The 10,595-nt window shown below is 39.3% G+C and overlaps 1 long non-coding RNA gene across 1 annotated transcript; it reads right to left on the reverse strand.

Moving 5' to 3' along the window:
* Positions 1-391: 391 nt before the first annotated feature.
* On the reverse strand, positions 392-10,308 carry LOC115604338. Its single transcript, XR_003990225.1, has 3 exons — positions 10,292-10,308; positions 5,445-5,449; positions 392-482 (listed from the first exon to the last, which is right to left on the reverse strand). It is a non-coding gene; the product is annotated as an uncharacterized LOC115604338 (long non-coding RNA).
* Between the last annotated feature and the right edge of the window lie 287 nt (positions 10,309-10,595).

Consider the following 10,595-nt stretch of genomic DNA (forward strand, 5'->3'; position numbering starts at 1 on the left):
AGTTGCTACAGTTGACACTGTAGCAGATGAGCACTTTGCAGGAGCACCTCTAATTTACCTGAGATGAAGATGAGGCATAGCAGATATCCATGTTGCTCGAGCCTGTCTCTTCCAACTACTCCTCTGTAACACGTACGACAAACACCCTACTCCCTCTTTGTTTCTGGCTACAGTGGCTGTAACCTGGCTTAAAATATGATAGAGCTGTGCTAAAAAGGTGAATGGCAGTGGGCTCCACTGGCTTTTCCACTTTCAAGCCAGTATGCCATGATCATGAATGAGAAGACAGACTAAAAGAGAAAACAGTTTAAACCCCAGCAATTATTACTCTCCATCTGTTTTAAACTCCTCCCTGCAGGTATTTAAAAGACATGTAGGTGTGGCTCTTAGGACATGGTTTAATGGTGGAGTTGGCAGTGTTAGGTCAATGGCTGGACTTGATCGTCTTAAAGGTCCTTTCCAACCTAAATGATTCTATGATTCTATGTAACTGATACTTTCTCCAGTATTCATGTTTTCAAAGTTGTACTGAAAGTTGGAATATACCAATACTTCAGTTATGTTTGAAATTGTTTATGTATCCAAAGGTCTGTTCTGGGCAGCCAAACAGCAGAAGGGACATTTACAATCATTATGATATAATGCTACATCATTATGTTACCAAGAAGTCAGAAATCACCAAATATGGCTTCCAAACAAAGTTAAATAAAAACATAGGTATTTTTGCAAGCTCAGGAATAATAAATATTAATGGGCAGTATAATATGCATTTTTTCCTTGTGAGTATTATTTGGCACAGTTTCATGTTGTGCCAAATTTGTGGTTTCGTGGGTTATTGCTTTTTAGAAAAATCTGGGTTTGGTACACACATACAAACACACAAATTGGAAAGGGAAATATTTATATAGTGAAATTAAACTTGTTCACATCTTCAATGATGATTTATTAATGAAAAAGTATGGCAAGCCACAAAATAGTGAAACATATACTGGCTTTTGCGTTCCCTGTGTGACACAACCACAAAACTCATTTGAAAACAAATAGTACTATAAAAACTTAAAGAAGGAAAATGAAGCATTTGCATGTATAAAATACCTCATACAACACATCTTCATTCTGAAAGACTAAAGAGAACGAAATGTTTCTCCAAATAGCTCTTCAAAGGCATTATTTTTTATGGCCAGGATGTTTCTGTTTCTGTAGGTACCTAGAATATGCTATTGGATTACTTCATTGAACTGCTGTTAGGTTAAGTACAATGCGTTCAGTGTTGCAGTATTCAGTGGACAATGAAAGCTCAAAACCAGTAAAACTAAATAACAGTTATAGGTGTTTTGGGGCAGGATGGAAAAAGCGAACCAGTATAAACGAATGCACACTAAAATTGCTTTTATTTGCAGGGTTTGTTATGGGATCCACTTGCATGCAAAATTTATTACTAAAGATCACATGGTTTATTCTAGATAGTTTATGTACATTTTATTGTCAGATTCCCTTATTGATTCAGACACACAAATTATAAATATACATAAATATTTCTATTAGTTAAAATAAAGCCATTTGTAGCTAGTGGAGATTAACACGTACTTTTAAGGTACAATTCATCTGACCTGCTTTGAGGACTATGTGAACCAAAAGCTAAAGCGGACATCTTTGTCCTCTAAGAAAAGCCAAGTGTAAATAGCTCACCTGTATATGTCTACATAGAATCATAGAATCATAGAATCATAGAATCGTAAGGGTTGGAAAGGACCTTAAGATCATCTAGTTCCAACCCTCCTGTCATGGGCAGGGACACCTTGCCCTAAACCACGTGGTTCAAGGCTTTGTCCAACCTGGCCTTGAACACCGCCAGGGATGGAGCATCCACAACCTCCCTGGGCAACCCATTCCAGTGCTTCACCACCCTCACTGTAAAGAACTTCTTCCTTATATCTAATCTAAACTTCCCCTGTTTAAGTTTGAACCCATTACCCCTTGTCCTACCACTACAGTCCCTAAGGAAGAGTCCCTCCCCAGCATCCTCATAGACCCCCTTCAGATACTGGAAGGCTGCTATGAGGTCACCACACAGCCTTCTCTTCTCCAGGCTGAACAGCCCCAACTCTCTCAGCCTGTCTTCATATGGGAGGTGCTCCAGCCCTCTTATCATCCTCGTGGCCCTCCTCTGGACTCGTTCCAACAGCTCCATGTCCTTTTTATGTTGAGGACACCAGAATTGTACGCAGTACTCCAAGTGAGGTCTCACGAGAGCAGAGTAGAGGGGCAGGATCACCTCCTTCGACCTGCTGGTCACACTTCTTTTGATGCAGCCCAGGATATGGCTGGCTTTCTGGGCTGCAAGCGCACACTGCCGGCTCATGTTAAGCTTCTCGTCAACCAACACCCCCAAGTCCTTTTCTGCAGGGCTGCTCTGAATCTCTTCTCTGCCCAGCCTGAGGCAGTGCCTGGGATTGCCCCTACCCAGGTGTAGGACCTTACACTTGGCTTGGTTAAACTTCATAAGGTTGGCATCGGCCCACCTCACATGCGTGTCAAGGTCCCTCTGGATGGCATCCCTTCCCTCCAGCGTATCAACCGAACCACACAGCTTGGTGTTGTCGGCAAACTTGCTGAGGGCGCACTCAATCTCACTGTCCATGTCGCCAACAAAGATGTTGAACAGGACCGGTCCCAACACCGATCCCTGAGGGACACCACTCGTTACAGGTTTCCAACTGGACATCGAGCCATTTACCACAACTCTTTGCGTGCGGCCATCGAGCCAGTTCTTTATCCACCGAGTGGTCCATCTATCAAATTGATGTCTCTCCAATTTAGAGACAAGGATGTTGTGTGGGACAGTGTCGAACACTTTGCGCAATTCCAGGTAGATGACGTCAACTGCTCTGCCCCTGTCCCATCAGTTCCGTGGGTGCATCATAGAAGGCCACCAAATTGGTCAGGCAGGATTTCCCCTTAGTGAAGCCATGTTGGCTGTCACCAACCACCTTGTTGTTTTTCATATGCCTTAGCATGTTTTCCAGGAGAAACTGTTCCAAGATTTTGCCAGGCACAGAGGTGAGGCTGTCTGGTCTGTAGTTCCCTGAGTCTTCCACCTTCCCCTTCTTGAAAATGGGGGTTATATTACCCTTCTTCCAGTCATCGGGAACTTCAACTGACTGCCACGATTTTTCAAATATGATGGGCAGTGGTTTAGCAACTTCATTCTCCAGCTCCTTCAGGAGCCATGGATGGATTTCATCAGGTCCCATGGACTTGTGCACGTTCAGGTTCTTAAGATGGTCTCGAACCTGATCCTCTCCTACAGTGGGCCTAAGGTCTTCGTTCTCAAGAACATCAACATGTAGATACCTAAATAAAGAAGGATCCTAGTCCTTTCATCTGCTAAAATACACAAAGCAATCAAGCTATGAAGACAGATATGGAAAGAATAAGGCATAAGATTTGAGTATTAGGAAAGCTTCTGACTGCTGTAAAGGCACCTGTAAGTCAAATGTTCCAGGCATGGCTGGTGTTCTCTAAAGCAAGTGTCTCTCAACATCTCTGAACAGCGCTGGAAGGTCTCATTGTGAAATAGTTACCAGCCTGGCTACAACACTCTCAGTTTGATAGCCAAAGTCTGAAGGAGGAGGACAATAACAAGGGGCCAGCTCTGGTTGTTACCGAAAAAAGATACCAACGGTAAGCACAGAAAACACTGAAGAAAAGGATTAGCATCCAGGCTGACAGCAAATAATAGTATACACTGTTACTAGTAAGGTGGAAGGGAAGGAAGGTATGAAAGCCTTCTAAAAATTGGTAATTTAGCTGGAATAAAATGGTCTTAACAGAGTGTAACAGTTATTTGATTAGTTTAAAAAAACCTTAATCATGAGAAACTATAATAAAGCACTGATAGAAAATTATAGAAAAGGAAGTTGTGAAAGGAAGAAATTTGAGTGCAGGGTACAGTGCAATAGCCTTTCAAGGTCAATGAAATACCTCTTTTCTAAACATGTTTGTGCACAAAGTGGAGTAGGAATATCAGAGGTTTGCATTTCCATCTGTTTGCTTAAAAGTAGGTCTGTGCTCCAGCATGAGCAGGCAAAGCTCTGATGAGCTAGAAGTACTTTGGTTCATGATGCACCCTTTAACACAGCCATAGTATGCTGATTTCCTTATGATAATTGTTAAGGGGTTTGTAAGTTTTAATAGTCATCACATGGTCATAGGCTGATTTTATGAAACTTTGTTCATTAGTCTCAGCAAAATACTGCAACACAAGTAAGAATTTCTAATTGAGTTTAGTAATACGCTAAAAAGGTAGTTATCACATAAAGCAAATACAATAGCAATGTAAAGAATTTTATTTTCTTTAGAATTGAAATCTGGCAGCAGTTTTATCCTGAGTCTTAAAGAAACATATAGTAAGCAATTAAATCAGTATTCTCATGAACTGCTGAGATCAAAATTTAGCAGTGGCATTATTTGTGAAATATGAATGACCTTAGTAAATCCATTTCTAGGCTCAGGTTAGAATTGATTGAGCTTTCTCCAAGCATTTATGGATAGAGCTGAATAAGGGCAATAGGTACTTCAGACCAGGACGTATCAGTACCTAAACTGAAAACTGGTTCTGACAACCCTGTCTCAGCTGGTAACTAACCCCTGAACTTTACAGATAGGATTCACATTCAGCCCCAGAAATCTAGGCTAATTTGTCTAGAAAAAAACATGTCTATGAGTATGCTAATGTCTAAACCCCTTTTGAAATAAAAGCCCAGGGTTCAGTTCAGATGTTCAATCATAGGCATCTAATAATGTTTAGGTATCCTAGAGTACCTAGGATATCTGCACAGGATTGGTGGTTATAGCAGAGGACTTGTGATTTACTGGACTAATAGGAATTGGCCAGAGAGGCTATCGGGTCATCTCAAATGCATATTTCTAGGAAAATAAATAGAGCTGTTAGTCAGCAGAGCTCAGTTCACTCAGGGTAAAGGAAATATCTCATTTGGTAAACCAACGTCTCTAGACTCACCTGGTCATGTTGACTAGCTCTTGAATGAATATAGTGAGAATTCATTCTACTTCATATGTAAACAGGTACTTTTAGACACCTAAATGAAGGTGGAACTGAACCAGACTTTTAAGCTCTGTAAGATCAGACTTCTTAGCCTTAATGTTTCTCAATTGTTTTTTTAAAGGTTCTTTGGAGCAGTTTAGTAAATTAGGAGAGCAGAAAAGCCTAAAAGCAATCTGTACCAAAACTGATCAAGACAAGATATTCCTTTAGCATCTTCTAATGAGCTAACTCTTACAGGCCTTCTCAGAATGCCTCTGGAGTGGGACCCAGTATACAGGGACATCTGGCTTTGTCCAAACAACAGTTGAATAAAAATATATGCTACTACTACTGTTACTACTACTGCTACTACTACTGCTACTACTACTGCTATTACTATTCCTATTCCCTTCTATATAACATACAAGAATGGTCACATTTATCCAAGATAAGGAAGGACTGGGATCAGCTTTCTTGTTTGACTCTGGGGATTTAAGCCCAAATACCTTTGCTGTGGATAATGAATTTTCATGTACATTTGGAACTCTGTTGACAAAGTGTCTCTAACAAATGGGTTTAGTTTATCTTATCACAAATGGCAGATTTGAGGCTTCATTCTTGACAGATAGCAGGGCAAGCTCTGGGATTCTGGTACCAAAATCCTTCAGGCTAGCACCCCTGCAAGAGGGCACACTCTTCTTTGCACAGAAAGCAGCGTTCGAGAGGACTTGTGCAGAAATATGTGCTACCTTGATGGAGAGGTAGCACACATTCTGGCCTGAGGAACTGAGAAGCTCCTGGGTCCTAGAGCATGAATGTATCCAAGGTGGATTCAAAACGCTGAAAGTTACATGTATTTTTACTAGTGCATGAAGTCATCAGATTTTAATGACCCACTATTTTGTCGAGGACATCATATTCAGACTTTCTTTCTTTAGATGATTCAGTTACCTGCCAAAAGCAATCAGGATAATGTTGTAGTTCCAATGACTAGTGCTAAATGTGATATTAACAATAAGACTCACAACTATTACAAGAGCTTTATATTCAGAATATGAACTAATGAGTATATCTGGTGAAACCTTCGCAACATTTTTTGTGTTAGTATATCTGCCTTTTTAATAACATAATTCAGTAAATGAACAACAATGACAGATTTCCATAAGAAATAGACATATACGCATTGATAATCTACAAAGGCCTAATTAATTTAGTATCTCCAGGGTATGCCATAATTTACAGCTCTAAAATTATGAGGAATTACCTTGTTAAAGTCCTTTGAATCTGACTACAGGTGTTGTAGCTGTGTTCCAGTAAAAGACTTATTCATATCCCATTCCCATTTCTGGTGGAATTTTTATCATTTGTGGCTATGTTTTGCCAACAAAAAATGAGAAAAGAGAAGACTCTGTTCACATTCATGTGTGGGGATTCAGCAATTAAATCAATTTGATTAACCAAAGACCCATTCTGCTGTGTATTTACATACTGTAATTACGAATTGGCAAATAGTGGGAAAAGTGGGAGTGTGGAATAGTGTGGTTTTATATCAGTTGTTTCAATACAACGCCTGTAAGACTTCTAACTACGCAGTCAGATCTATTCACTGTCTCAGCATTCCAAATGGGACAGATGAAACAATGTTTTTAATAGGATTTGGGCTGTCTGAGATTTCATCCTAACATTCAGAAAATGAAAACATTCTTTTACATTTAGAAAATGTCTAAAAGCCAGTAGTACAACTCCTGAGAATTGTTTTGTCCTATCTTTTGTAGTCTATATTTTCTACTCTATCACCAATGTAACAGTTTACTTCAGACTTGCCAAACATCCTGGTTTGATCAAATCAGTATGGTTTCTAGTGTGTTTGGTTGAGCTCAGATTGCAGCTTGGGCTACTGAAAATTGAGTAACGCCTATGGTGAAGAAGGCTGTGAGGAGACAAGCTGACAGGCTACATCAACAAGGACTGCAGCCTGGGAGCTCAGCTGTCAGGCTCTGACAGGGTGGCCTCCCATGTGCTTCCAGTCCAAGCTGAAGAAGGAGCATTTAAGGGCACCAAGGGAACAAAGCTCCTCTGTAGACTTAACATCCCTGGGGCATCTCAGGGACCTGCAGGGGTCAGGCACAGAGATTTTCAAATTTGGATACAAATGCGTTGAGCAAAACTATTTGAATTTCTTCCCAGCTACTTGGTTATTGATCTAGTGTAACTGCTGAGAAAGAAAATCTGGAACCACTGAAGCGCTACCCTACATATCCATGTAAATGATCAATAGCACTAAATCATACCAGAACGTGAGTCTTGATTAACACATAGCTCCTAGTATTTGAAATAGCTTGTCTTTACTATAGAAGGTAGTCTCTTTTTTCATTTCTGAACTGAAATAAAAATGAACTCCAGTCTGAACTAATAGAACTAGTACTGATATTAATGTAGACCTTTTGTATCATTCAAAGAAAACACGACATCCTTTTCCGTAGTTAAATTTAATTTACTCTTAAAAATCGCAGATTATTTTCAGTTTGTATTTATGTAGCTTCAGCTCCTCCTTATCGTGCCTTTATTTACTGGATTAAAGACCCCATTACAAGAAATAATACAAATAGTTTTAGACTGTTGTCATGTTATTTTTTAACCTTTTTATGTAAAGGAAACAGATTTAGCCATTTACCATAAGGTAGGCTTTCCAGGCCTCATATAACTTCTTTTTTTAACCCTTTTCACTTTGACAACAACCTTTTTTGAAATGGAGGTGAAAGGGCTGATCCCACTGAGGATTTATCTGGAAGTCCTTGCTCCAAGTGCGGAGTAGACACCTTGTTTCTCAAAGACTGGGCTTGTGACAGGCTGTGCTAAGTTAAGGTGTTATTATCATTCAAATGGACCCTTCACCCAGCATGCTAATGTAGGTGACTGCTTATGTTATCAGGCATTTATCATGTAACATATCAATTTGCATCTTCTGTTAATTTTACAAGCAATAATTCCAGAAATTAATAAAAATATGGCATATCACTAGGCTCAGAATAGATGTCTCTGAAATCTCCAAACTGAAAATCTCCCATTTTCTGTTACTTCAACATTATTATCTCATAGTTTGTCTTGTATTGTATATTTACTCTTTGCCTTGGTTTCCAGAGGAATCTAATATGTACCTATAAGATATCTGATAGCTTACTGTAGATTTATCCTTTCTGCTCTATTTTTCTTTCTTTGACATATTTTTTCTACCCTAGAAAAAAGGGTAGAAAAGGGAAGTTCACAAGGGAAAGCTTATGATCGTATATTGTTATTGCTGTCTTTCTACAACATAGTAGGCATAAGTTTATCCACAGAACTACACAAAACTCTTGAGAGAAAAGCTGTTATTTTTCCAGAACAGAGAAGTGGGAAGGAAAATCACTAGAGAAAATCTTATAGAAAGGTGTCTTTCTGAAGTCTGATCTTTATGTAGAGTTGATAAAGAAGCTCAGCTTTCTGTTTCTGAGATGTTGCAAAACATCTCATTTTAGGAACTGAAAGGAAAAGACATCTGCTAAAGTTTCAATAGGAACATTATTCCTGTGGTTTAAAGGGAAAAAAATTACTAGAAAGTATATCTATACCACTAGGCACTCTTACCTAAAACAAATTATGATCCCAGGGTTGTAGATCATAGAAACATAGAATCAACTAGGTTGGAAAAGACCTTTAAGATTACCAAGTCCAACCTTTACCCCAGGACTGCCATGTCCACCACTAAAAGATGCCATGTTTCCTAATTTACCAGATTTGTTTTCATGCACAGCATGGTGGGAAATGCTAAATCCGTTTGCACTGCTCAAGTCAGGTGTTGTGTTTTGGTTGAGAGGTGGTTGAAGAATTGCCACTTCTCTATCTTTCATCATCCCACATGAACTTTTCTTCCCCATCTGAGTGCATACTCTGTGAACTCTGCTGAGTCAACTTTGCCTTCAAGCAGATTGGAAGCTCTCCCACTGCCATTTATTAAATAGGAACGAGCTAGAAGAGTTATTCCTTAAAATCTCAGCCTGCATTACTATCTATTTCACAATAAAGATCTGGTAACTAGCTCCATTCAAACTAGTTATCTATCCCTTGTTTTTAGCCATAAAGCTCAGACTACTGACAGGAGACCACTGAACCTCCCATACCACAGTACACTACCTCGAACACTTTCAAAGCTGAAGCAATTTTTCGTGGATGCAAGACATTTCAGGGCTTTAGCAATCACAGAATCACATAATCACATCGTGGCTGATGTTGCAGGCACTTCTGGTGATCATCTGCTCCACCCCCCCTGCTCAAGCAGGGCCATCTAGATTTGGTTGCCCAGGACCATGTCCAGATGGCTTTTGAATATGTCCAGTGAGGGAAACTTCACCAGCTCCCTCGGTATGTCTGTAGAGACATTACCAGTGTGTTCTTCACAAATATGTCAGCTGAAATGTAGTTGTAGTTCACAGGTCACCGATGCCTCTTCCTCGAGGATGTGCATAGAATGGTCTGTCTCTAGGCTCATTTCTCATTGTGCCTCCTAGAGGGCTGAAAACAGCCTCTTCTTTGGAGATATTGAGTTTATAGAAACAGACTGGTTTTCTTCCTAGGGTTTTTCTTGGTCCTGCACCAGTACAGCTCTGTTACAAACAATGTCCAAAAATGCCGTAGATACTTACAAGGTGATAGAATCTCAGTAATTTGCCCATGAAAAGGTAGCCATATTTTCACGTTTAGATTCTTGTCTAGATCACTACTCATATTTAAGCCTAAAACAGTGGCAATAAGTCTGTAGTAAGCATTTTTCATATTACAACCTCTTTTTAGGATGTACTAGTGCTGTTTTATCAGAACACAGCCACAGAAGAGGGAGTGTATGGACTCTAGTACAATGAGTCAGGGCCATAACTTGAAACTACATAGATACTCAGAACAAAGGGCATTCAGGAAAGAGTAAAAAGCCTTAATCTACTTAACTTTCTTTGCTGATGAAGAAAGGTGGGGAGGGACTGGTAAATTCAGAGAGTAAGAGATGTGGCTAATGCTTTTATCTGATTTTTGGTTTGAGATTTTTCCTTTAAATATATTTTGTTCACAAGCACATGAGACTGAAAATTCAATTTGAGGAGCTAGAAATACAATCATTTTTTCTTTTTCCTTTTTCTTTCTCTTTTTCTTTTTTTTTTTCCTGCAGATTGTAACATCATACGAACTTCTAGAATGACCTCAACTACTAGACTGAACTGAGGGTAGAGATGCAAAAATGCACCATGTATAAATAGAGTAAAAATATATAGAAATGATTGAAAAAAACAAAAAGGCACAATTCTTGCCTACAACTTTATGTCTCTTTAGTTTTTCTGTTATATGCAGTAGTTTAAACAAAGCATATTGAACACTTGCTTTTGAATAAATGAGGTATGTGACTAAAATGCCTTTTTTATCAAAAGATTATCTAGGTCACTATGGTAAAAAAGTGCATCAGCAAGAAGGAGTATTTGCTGTGTTGATAGTCCTCTGAGCATCTTCAATGAGTGCCTGACTGGAG

Source organism: Strigops habroptila, chromosome 2 (genome assembly GCF_004027225.2).
Source record: "Strigops habroptila isolate Jane chromosome 2, bStrHab1.2.pri, whole genome shotgun sequence".
Taxonomy (NCBI): Eukaryota; Metazoa; Chordata; class Aves; order Psittaciformes; family Psittacidae; genus Strigops; species Strigops habroptila.